This window comes from Poecilia formosa, unplaced genomic scaffold (assembly GCF_000485575.1).
Source record: "Poecilia formosa unplaced genomic scaffold, Poecilia_formosa-5.1.2 Scaffold809, whole genome shotgun sequence".
NCBI lineage: Eukaryota > Metazoa > Chordata > Actinopteri > Cyprinodontiformes > Poeciliidae > Poecilia > Poecilia formosa.
In genome coordinates, this window is record NW_006800748.1 from 52,728 (window position 1) to 62,124 (window position 9,397).

A 9,397-nucleotide genomic window follows, 5' to 3' on the forward strand; every position below is an offset into this window, starting at 1 on the left:
TTTACCTGGACTTCTGCAGCAAGTTCCCCTCGACCTTGCTGAACACAGCCATCCGTCTGTCCTGTTTGCCTCCACAGTTGAGTGTAAAACATGGGGAAACTGGGAAGGGGAGCTCCCTGGACTCCCTGGACACATCTTCAGAATTCCTGCTGCAGTTTTCAAAAGCTGAGCAAGTGTTGATGTTCCTTCAGTCAGGGAATGTGTAACAAGTACTGGATTATATTCCCAGAGATCCCAACTGGGAGGGAGAGATGGAGCTGGAAGAAAGGCTGCAAAGAGAGACGTGCTTATCTTAGCCTAGCTTTGCTCTTCAGGAGACCTTATTTGGCCCCGTCTGAATAACACGCCACAAGGCTGGCAAATAAAGCAACCCTGGCACTTCTCAGGCATCCTGTTTTTCACTAAAGAGCCTTGTTTAGGGAGCTGCATGTTTTCTGGAGCTGCTGGAGGGAAATGTGCTGCTGGAGCTCTGATGAATGGGATAATAATCCTGCTAAATGTGTCATAAATAATTCTCATCTAGAGTTTACGAAGGGACCATGTAAGGTCTTGTTGATATTGTCTTGTGTTGCTCTTGAGGAACAGGGATGTGACAGTAGCTGCATTTCCATTAACCACATAATTTCACAATTTGAATTTTTGAGAATAATTTTTCTTAAATTTTGAAAAAAGTATTTGTTAAAATGTTTTGGTATTAAAAGGAAGTGATGTTTTTGGTCGCATAAAAACAGATGGATTTTATTAAACTGCATTGGAAACATATTTTTCACATCATGAGTCACATGATAAACAACCAGATGTTGCCACTGGCACAAACCACGAAAACGACAAGTAGTAGTTTTGAGTATCATGATTTGCCAAATAAAATAAAATAAAATCATGACACATCATGTTTTCTTTATTGTGTTAACAATTAACGTGTATTTGTTTGATTGCATTTCTTATTTAGTGGAATCCCCGCAATTGCAAAATTCTGTTTCAATATTGGCGAAATATAGACAAAGTTTTATGCACATTTTTAAAGGAAACACAGCTAATGTTGACTGAAGCCAGGAGAAATGTTGATGCTTGCTGTTTTCCCAGAGGTCTTTCCCAGAATCTTGTTTCCTTTTGTGAAGAAGAAATCCTTGATGTCTGCAGCCTAAAAGAGCCTCAGACGTCTCAGCTGGGTTTTTATCAGGGCCTTGTTGTGCTTAGGAGGAGGAAGGCCTCAGTGCTCACCTCAGGGTTGGAATGTTTGACTGTTTAGAATAATCAAACATGCAGCTTGGGGAACCTCAGCAGAACGTCATTGTGATTAGACCACACAGCCCACACTAACCAGATTTAGCATGTTTATGCACAGATATACTTTGACTTGGGTTCCATTACTGCTGGCTGCAGACATGATGCAGGAATTTCAGATAGGAAACGGGAAGAAAATCTGAGGCCAAAAACACCTGCTACTCAGTGGCGTTTCACTTAGTCTGGGTTTTTCTGCTTCCTCCACATCATTAGCAGCTCATTGAAGCAAGTTTTATTTAATCAAAAATAAACTTCCAAAGCTGGTGATTTCTGTAAAGCCCAAAGCTGCTGTTCCGCAATAAAATATAACCAGATCCATTACACAAGCCACTAACAGTGGGATAGAATTTGACCTTTGGAGCAGCAGAAAAGCGTTCGACTTCTTGGTTCACGCGCAGGGTTTTAACGTCCAGCTGCTCTGCACCACTTTCATCTGGACAAACCTGCAGAGGTGTGTGTGCAGGCAGCTGTATGCCCTCTGCTGAGGCATGCATTGGAGAGTGGATGTTCTGCCGTTTCTGGTTGGTGGCAGCAGTGAGAAGATGACACTAAATGTTCTCAAACATATTTGCGTATGGTCAATTTCTTTTTAAAGTTGACTTTGTCCACTGTCTTTCTCCTTCCAGTAACTTCTGTCCTTTCCACTCCCACAGCCACTGATCGAGCTCATAGCTTCTGGTACCGACCAGATCCAGGAGTTTGCTGCTGGATGTATACGCAACATCCGTCTGCTGGTGTTGGCCAATCAGAGGGCTGTTTATTGAAATGAGAACCACTGATCTCAGCTGAAGCCCTGGAAATGCGCCAGAGAGTGTAGGAAAGGTATGAAGGTGGAGAGCAGGACCTGATGAGTCCAGATAGCCCAAATGTTGGGAATCAACAGTGAGAAGGTGGAAATGATGCAGATAAAAAAAGTGAATAAAGTAAATGACTTTCTGAAAAAATTATTTGGAATCTTGTCGAGTTCGTCTGAGCAAAATCAACATTACTCACCTTATCATGTGTCCCTTAGAAAGCTAACTACAGACTGTTTTAAAGGGGAAATATGTAAAATTGACTTTTCTGAGCTTAATGTTATATTTCATTATCAAAGTGTTGTGTTTGATTCTTTCATGCATATTTGAGAAACCTTTAAATCTTTCGTGGCAACCAATCAGCTGTGCAGATCATTTGGCTGGACCTATTCCCGCCTTTGAGGCGTAATTCCATCTGCAGGCTGCAGTATCCATGCTTCCCAGTTTCCGCCTAACATCACCCCTCCTCTGTGAGTCCCCTTCAGCTCCTTCAAACTAGCCAGCAGCAATTAGCAAGCACCTGATGGAACTGCATATCTGCTGAACTTATTATACCAGCTACTTCTGACTCCCCTGATGTATGTATGTGTGTGTGTATGTATATATAAACAACTGAAGGTAATATAGAAACTTGATTGTGCTACAAAATGGCACCATGTGCCTGGGAAATACATAATACTACCCCTTTAAATGTTTCTTTGATAAAAGAGGAAATGTTGCAGAAAGCTGCACAAGTGTTTCAGATCTGCTCCATCAGATAATCTGAAAGGAGACGCATGAAAAGTTTGATCTATGTTGATGAGAGTGCTTTTATTTGTCCTCTTCTTCTGTTTACCTGGAAACTTTTATCTTGACCTTCTTGTTTCTATCAATGACATCATCACAAGTTCATCCAAACAAACCCTTCTCTTGCTCTCCTACAGTCTGGAATCTATGATGATCAAAATAAAAGATTATTTTTGATGCTTCTTTTGCCAAATGTGTTTTAAAAGTGAAACACTTTGGAGCCCCCGTCTCTGCTTTTGTTAAGTGATCCAGAGGAGACCACAATATCTAAACAGCCACATCTGCTACTGGGAGCTCAGTCTGCTGCCATAGTTTATATCTATGTGTACTTATATGAACAGACCCAAAGCTGCAATGCAGCGTTTATAAAAATGCAAGAAAACATTTTGGTTCTGTTGAACACACCGAGTCTATATAGCATCCAGTGATAATAGGTCATCAATGTCATTTTGTTAGCAACAGTGGAGAAGAAATGTTGCACTGATCTGCTTTTAGGTGCAGATGTGTGCACACTCTCTGCTACTCTGCAGCAGGTCTCAGCAGCTGAAAGCATTCCGGTCAAATCAGCAGCAGTATAAGGAATGCACCAGTCACTCTGCTGGTTTTACAACAGAGCTGAAGAAGACATGAAGCGGTTACTAAAGAAGCGTTTCAGAGGCAAACTGATCAAACTCATGGGAAAAAAGACTTGGATTTAAAAAGGAGTACCGGTAAGCTGTTCATTTGGTTTTACTGGAAATGTGATCTGGTTTTGTTCATGTATTTGAGTTAAATAATTTGTAGTGTTTTATTGAAGGAACAATATGCACTGCTGTTTTGTAAAATGTATCTTTATTAAAATCAAACCTAGAATATGTATTCTGTGTATAAATGTGTTTCTTAAAAAAAGTTATATTCTAATTTGAATATTGTTTGACTTCATGAAGTTTAAACAAGAATTTAGCTACAACTGTGAGAAAAGTGCCAAATATCTGTAGAACAGCAGTGTGTTGTGCTTCCACAGCTTCATCCCACTGATTCCATTTTTAGTTTGAACTTTTATTAGAAACTGTCAAATCTATTTTATAAAGCAGCTCATTTTTTCAGTCTGTAAAATTTAAACTCCTTTTGGCCTGCAGGACTCATCTGTGTCCCAACACACTTCTGTTGCTTTCAGTCGCAGCAGCTACAGAAAATCCCAGTGAGTTAGAGAACAACAGAAAAGCTGCTCAGGTTTTTTCTTAAACTTGTTCTTTTTGTATCTGTTGCAGATTCCTTCACTAATCCCATCTCTTTCTGTTCTTCCAGCTTGCAGACATTATATTTCTTGGGATGTGTGAGTGGTTATCATTGCTGCTGATCTGGGCTCGTCTTCTGGTTCTGTTTATTAGAAACAGTCTGGGTCGGGCTCCACAGGCCCTCCATAGCAAACTGTTGGCTTCAATCATGGATCCTCCTCTGATCCTCCTCTGCTGTCCTGGACCCACTAAGCTCCGACATGCTGGGCTCTCCACCTCAGTCGCTGTAACAAAGTCTAAAGGGATTTTCATCAATATGTGCTGCATGCAAGAACAGAAAATTAGTAAAACATAGAAAATATGTGGCTGGAGATCTTCATCGCTCTTTGAAGTCTAAGCACCAGCAGCTGCTTGCAGGGGTCACTGGAAGAGCAAGATGAGGGAAGAGTGGCTGAGATCGCTGGTTTCATGTGAAGATGGAACTTCCTCTACAAAACAACACAAACTGGTGAAGACAGAAACTCGGAGGGAAAATCACAGAACCAACAGAACAAAAAGATGGATGCTTACTGCTACTTGAAGTGCTGTCAGGAAAAAGTCCTAAAGATTTTTCAACTCTGAACAAAGTGACTCCACCATGTGGAGCTAAAATGTGGAGTTTACCTGGAAACAAAGCAGTTAGCTTGACGTTCAGGGTACATCAGCTCTGGAGAAGCTGGTTCTGTTATGATGTTCTGGGTTCTGATCCATCAGACTCTCCTATGACTGCTAAACACCCCGAGGTAGAAACGGCAACATATGACATCACACCGTCTTACTTAATGTGGTCCAATAGCTCAGCTTCTGTTTGCCATCAGGATGAATTATGGACAAAACAACCAATCAGATGAAATACGGCAGAAAGAAATGATGGAATCACTCAGTGATGAAAGACTGATGATCCCCACGAGACATCTGTCAGCTCAAAGGATTTGCACCAAGAACATGTTGGTTGTTTCCAGTCAGCTGGGTCTAGAGTTTGGAGGAAGTAGCAGCAGAAAGAGGAGATTGTAAAACTGAAAACACACAGAGACTAAAGAAAACGTCTGAAGATCAGGACACCATGATTTGGAAGTTGGAAATGTACAACAAAAGAAATAAAAACCAAATGGAAGAAACAAGAAACAGTTTGTAACTGAACTGTAATAAATCAGCTGAAGGAAAGTCAGACATAAACCATCATTCAGATGCTGGACTGTGATATGAAATACTCAAACTCTTGAATGTGGTTGAAATAACATCACCCCCAAAATGCTTGTATGTCAGACAATGATTCCACAAAAACATTGCTGTCCTCGCGATGATTAAGACGTCATTTCTGCACAGAGTCAACCAAAATTCTTCTCTGCTGATTATAAAGACTCTTTGTCTGTTATCACAAACTCCAATTGTTGCTGCAAATTTTGGGAAAACTAGTTAGAAAGTTAAGAGGGCAATTATTTGTCCCATATGTCCAGGGTGGTTTGGACAGCTTTCTCATTAGTGAATGAAATCATTAACTGAAAACTGTGTTTTTGTATTTAATCAGGCCATCTTTATCCTTTACTAAGATTAGTTTGATCTAAATTATTTAAGCAAAAACACATCTGAGATGGGGCACAAAGTACTTTTTCACAGCTCTTTGATAAAACATGGAGAAAGTGCCTAGTTTAAACCACAAGGCCCATCAAATAAATAAAGAAATAGAATAATTAGCTTTAGAAACTAGTTTATAATAAAACAGTAACTCAGCATATAGTTCATAGAATAGTATTTATGAGGCATATCTGTCCTGCATGTGCCTGAAGCTGAAACGTGTGCAGCTTTGAGGTCAGGCTGGAAGGAAGCAGCAGAACTTTTCAAGGAACTCAGTCCTCAGGCTTTTTTGTCATGAAGCCACAGTTCAGAGTATTAGTTGTGCCACAAGCCTTCTGAGAAGAAACGTTGTCCGTGCTCTCTGGGACATTACTCAGTGAAATTAAAGGTTCGGTCTCTGTTCTCTGACAGGTGCAGCAATTATGTCCAGCTCTGACTTTCCATATCACCATCCAGGACCCAGCACTTTTTAAATAATTGTCAAGTGGAGGGAAAAGGAGAGGGATAACCCTGATGGCAGTTCTTCTGTTTTGAGGGACCATGGAAAGTGTCTCACCACTGGCCTAACCTTCACCCCGTCTCCAGACTTCAGTCCATGGTTCACATGGCTACTGTGAGGAGAGTTTCCAGATGGTCCAGACCTTTTGTTTTTTACTATCACACAGTCCTCCTTTTTCTGTTTTTCTTTCTTTTCTTTTTTTTTTTGGTGGGATAAGTTGTATTAAAATGGAACTGCTTGTTTAAAGTTGCTCAGAAATCCCACATAAGCCCAGGGCTCTGCTGCAACATTCACTAAACAAACTAATAAACAGTAAAAGTTCTAAATATTAGAAGTGGTTTTTCCATCCCCTCCAAGAAACAGTTTCTAATAAAAAAAATACTGTTGCACAACAGCAGTATGGTTAGCTTGTTATTCTCCCATCATAAATATGTGTCCTCTCAGAACTCCTCCAAACAAAGGACCACACTCTGCTAGCTGAGGCCTGAACACAGCTTCTGTTCTCAATCAAAAATGAGCTTTTCTGCCATTCCAGCAGGGTCACAGAATCAAGGTAATCTTTATCAAGACATATTTCCTCAAGCCTGACTCACTCACTACAATACAGCCATCAGTCTCTAGATTTTACCCACACTCGTGACCTTGAAGGTGGCCTAAAATCATTCACACAAAAAACCCTGGGTCAGAACCCTGGCCACCACACGAACCATGGTACCCACACCTAATTATTACTTGGTTAAACTCTGGTGAACATGGGAGGAAAATGTTCTGTTTCCATGAGGCTCCTGAGCAGGGAGACGGTCTTTGCTTTCTGTATTTCTCAGTCAAAACTCTTCAGCGTGTTTGTCAGCTCCAAGGTCGTGAGATACGTTGTGTCCATCTTTGAGGTGATACTCTGATGAAAATTTTTTTCTTTTCCTTTTTTTTTTTTCATTGATTGATGAAGTTACCTTTGTGCATAAAATCTAAATTTCATCACTCTAGACCAGGTGGTTCCAGTGTGAATTGTGATCTGTCAAAATGACAAATGGCCTCCAGAATTTTCTGTTGACATTTTTTTTGAAAAACCAGTGGAAGTCGGAAAGTATTCGGCTAACGGTACATTGACATGGAGAGCTTTCAGTTCTTTACCTGACCTTCAGAACTGAGGAAACTGGGAAATCTTCCAGACCAGGACTTTGATTGGATGGAACTTGAAAGCTATGACTGTTGTTTAAAAAAATTTATAAAAAAGTCCACTGATTGGCCTCATTAGGCCATTTCTAAAAAAAAAAAAAACATGTTTGAAGTGAGTTTTCCTTTACGGTGATTTACTGCCAGCTTTTTTAAAGTGCATTGTGATGATGCTCAGTTTACTTTTCAGCTTTCTATCGGCAGCAGGTTCTGTGTGACCTTTAAACCATCTGGGCCCTCGCTTCTTCCTGTTTGGCTGAGCTGAGAAAGTAAAAGGATAGTGAAGCCAACAGGCGGTTCTGGTTCACTGCAGATGGGGATGAGTGAACCAGAGTCCCAGCCAGGTTTCCCTCACTGGAACTTAAGCTAACCGGAGAGCTATTTGGCTCCCCACCAACTCTTTTAATATCCCAGAGTTTTCATCAGGACCTTTTCATCAAGCCACCGCTGTTCTGGACTCGAGTGGAAGACTCGAGGCTGAAGAAAATGGCACCAACCAGCAGAAGTTCTCCGTTTGTTTCTTCACAGAATTAGCAGGAATATTTGGGAAAGCAGTAAATTAGATGAAAGGTCAGGTGAGGATTGTTGTATCTCTGTGATTTGGCCTTTTTTCCCTGTTTGACTTCTTATTTTGATTTGGCTCTTTAAATGTGACATCAGTAATTGTCCTTCTCTTTTGTTTAATGCAGAAATAAGCAGTGATCCAGTCTCCCTGGCTGCGGTCTGTCAGTCTGCCCAAACACTCCCTAATACTGCAGAGCTTTGCAGAGAAATGCAGCTGAAGACTCAACATGCAGAGATACCACAAGCAGCATTTCAGAGGTGATGACGCAGAAATATCTGAAATGTTTCCCTTAAGTTTTCACACTGATGGTAAAACATGACCTTTGAGTCTTTGTTGTTTTAACATGAGGGAGGACTTCTGGCACAGACGGCTGCACAAAAACACTGATTTTGTTCTTTCAGTTTGCAAGATCAGAGGGTTGAGTTCAGAGTGGAAAACATGCTAGCTGACGGACATCCATCACTGAACAAACTTTTCCTCTTTAATCACAATTTGTGTGTTTTTAGAAAGCCTTATTTAGAGCTACAGCAGAGGTCAGGGTTTCAGACAGTAGTGGCTGTTCTACTTTCTTCCTCTTTATGATTCTAGACATCAGTCCCAATAACTTCAAACAGCTTTCAGTTTCCCAATTATTTTCAGTACAGACAACTTAATTCACAGCACTGACTGGCATCCCAAATGCTGAAAATGTATATTAAAAGTTGGAATTGGGTCATTTAAGCAACCTGCTCACTTTCCCTTCAGTCACAGTTTCCAAAGTTGGCTAAGCTACCCAACGAATCTGCCTGTGGCTTTAGTTTGTGTGAGACGACTTGTAATTCCAGCCTGGATTACATGGAGCAATGAGGTCCAAGTCTAGAGGAAAAACATCATCCTCAATGAGAGATTGTGGTTACAGACAGAAGCATAAATATAATCTGGTCTGTAATGACCTAGCATGTTTCCATTGAGGAAACACAGATTTAGAGTAAAGGACAACTTTAACTGGCAGCTCCTTTAATTCTAACTGAATGAATAAAAACAGGATGTTCCAGCCAGAGCCATGATGGGTTCTAGATGTCTGCTTTTTGATTTTACAAGTCTGGATCTTCATGTACTGAACCTCTGTCACTGTTCTTGCAAAATAGGCTGCTGTAATTATTAAAAAGGGTAATGTCTTTCTAAAATGTATTTTTACTTAGATCTCAGATCATTCGTAAACCGAGACAGGAAATGCAACTTTGATGAAATGACTCTATAACTTTCCTTTCAGTTTCCTTTAAGTCAGAATGAGCTCACACCTAAATGAACTAAATGGTTTAGAATCAGTTTATTTTATTGTTATATTTCCTGTGAATGATCTAAACATGCAGGAGGTGAAGTCTGTGTTTAATGACGGTGAACAAATTGGACAATACAGAAAATAGAAACGTAACTCTCAGGAAAATTTCTTCTGTTCCTCTTCAAACCACAGATCAAACTTTTA

The 9,397-nt window shown here is 40.4% G+C and overlaps 1 long non-coding RNA gene across 2 annotated transcripts; it reads left to right on the forward strand.

Moving 5' to 3' along the window:
• The first annotated feature begins 2,721 nt into the window (after positions 1–2,721).
• LOC103131674 (uncharacterized) lies at positions 2,722–9,391 on the forward strand. 2 transcript variants are annotated; one of them, XR_475410.2, is made up of 4 exons: positions 2,722–3,574; positions 3,983–4,076; positions 4,152–7,942; positions 8,057–9,391. It is a non-coding gene; the product is annotated as an uncharacterized LOC103131674 (long non-coding RNA). The 2 variants fall into 2 exon arrangements; XR_001660689.1 differs by having other exon boundaries at positions 3,983–4,044.
• Positions 9,392–9,397: the final 6 nt, after the last annotated feature.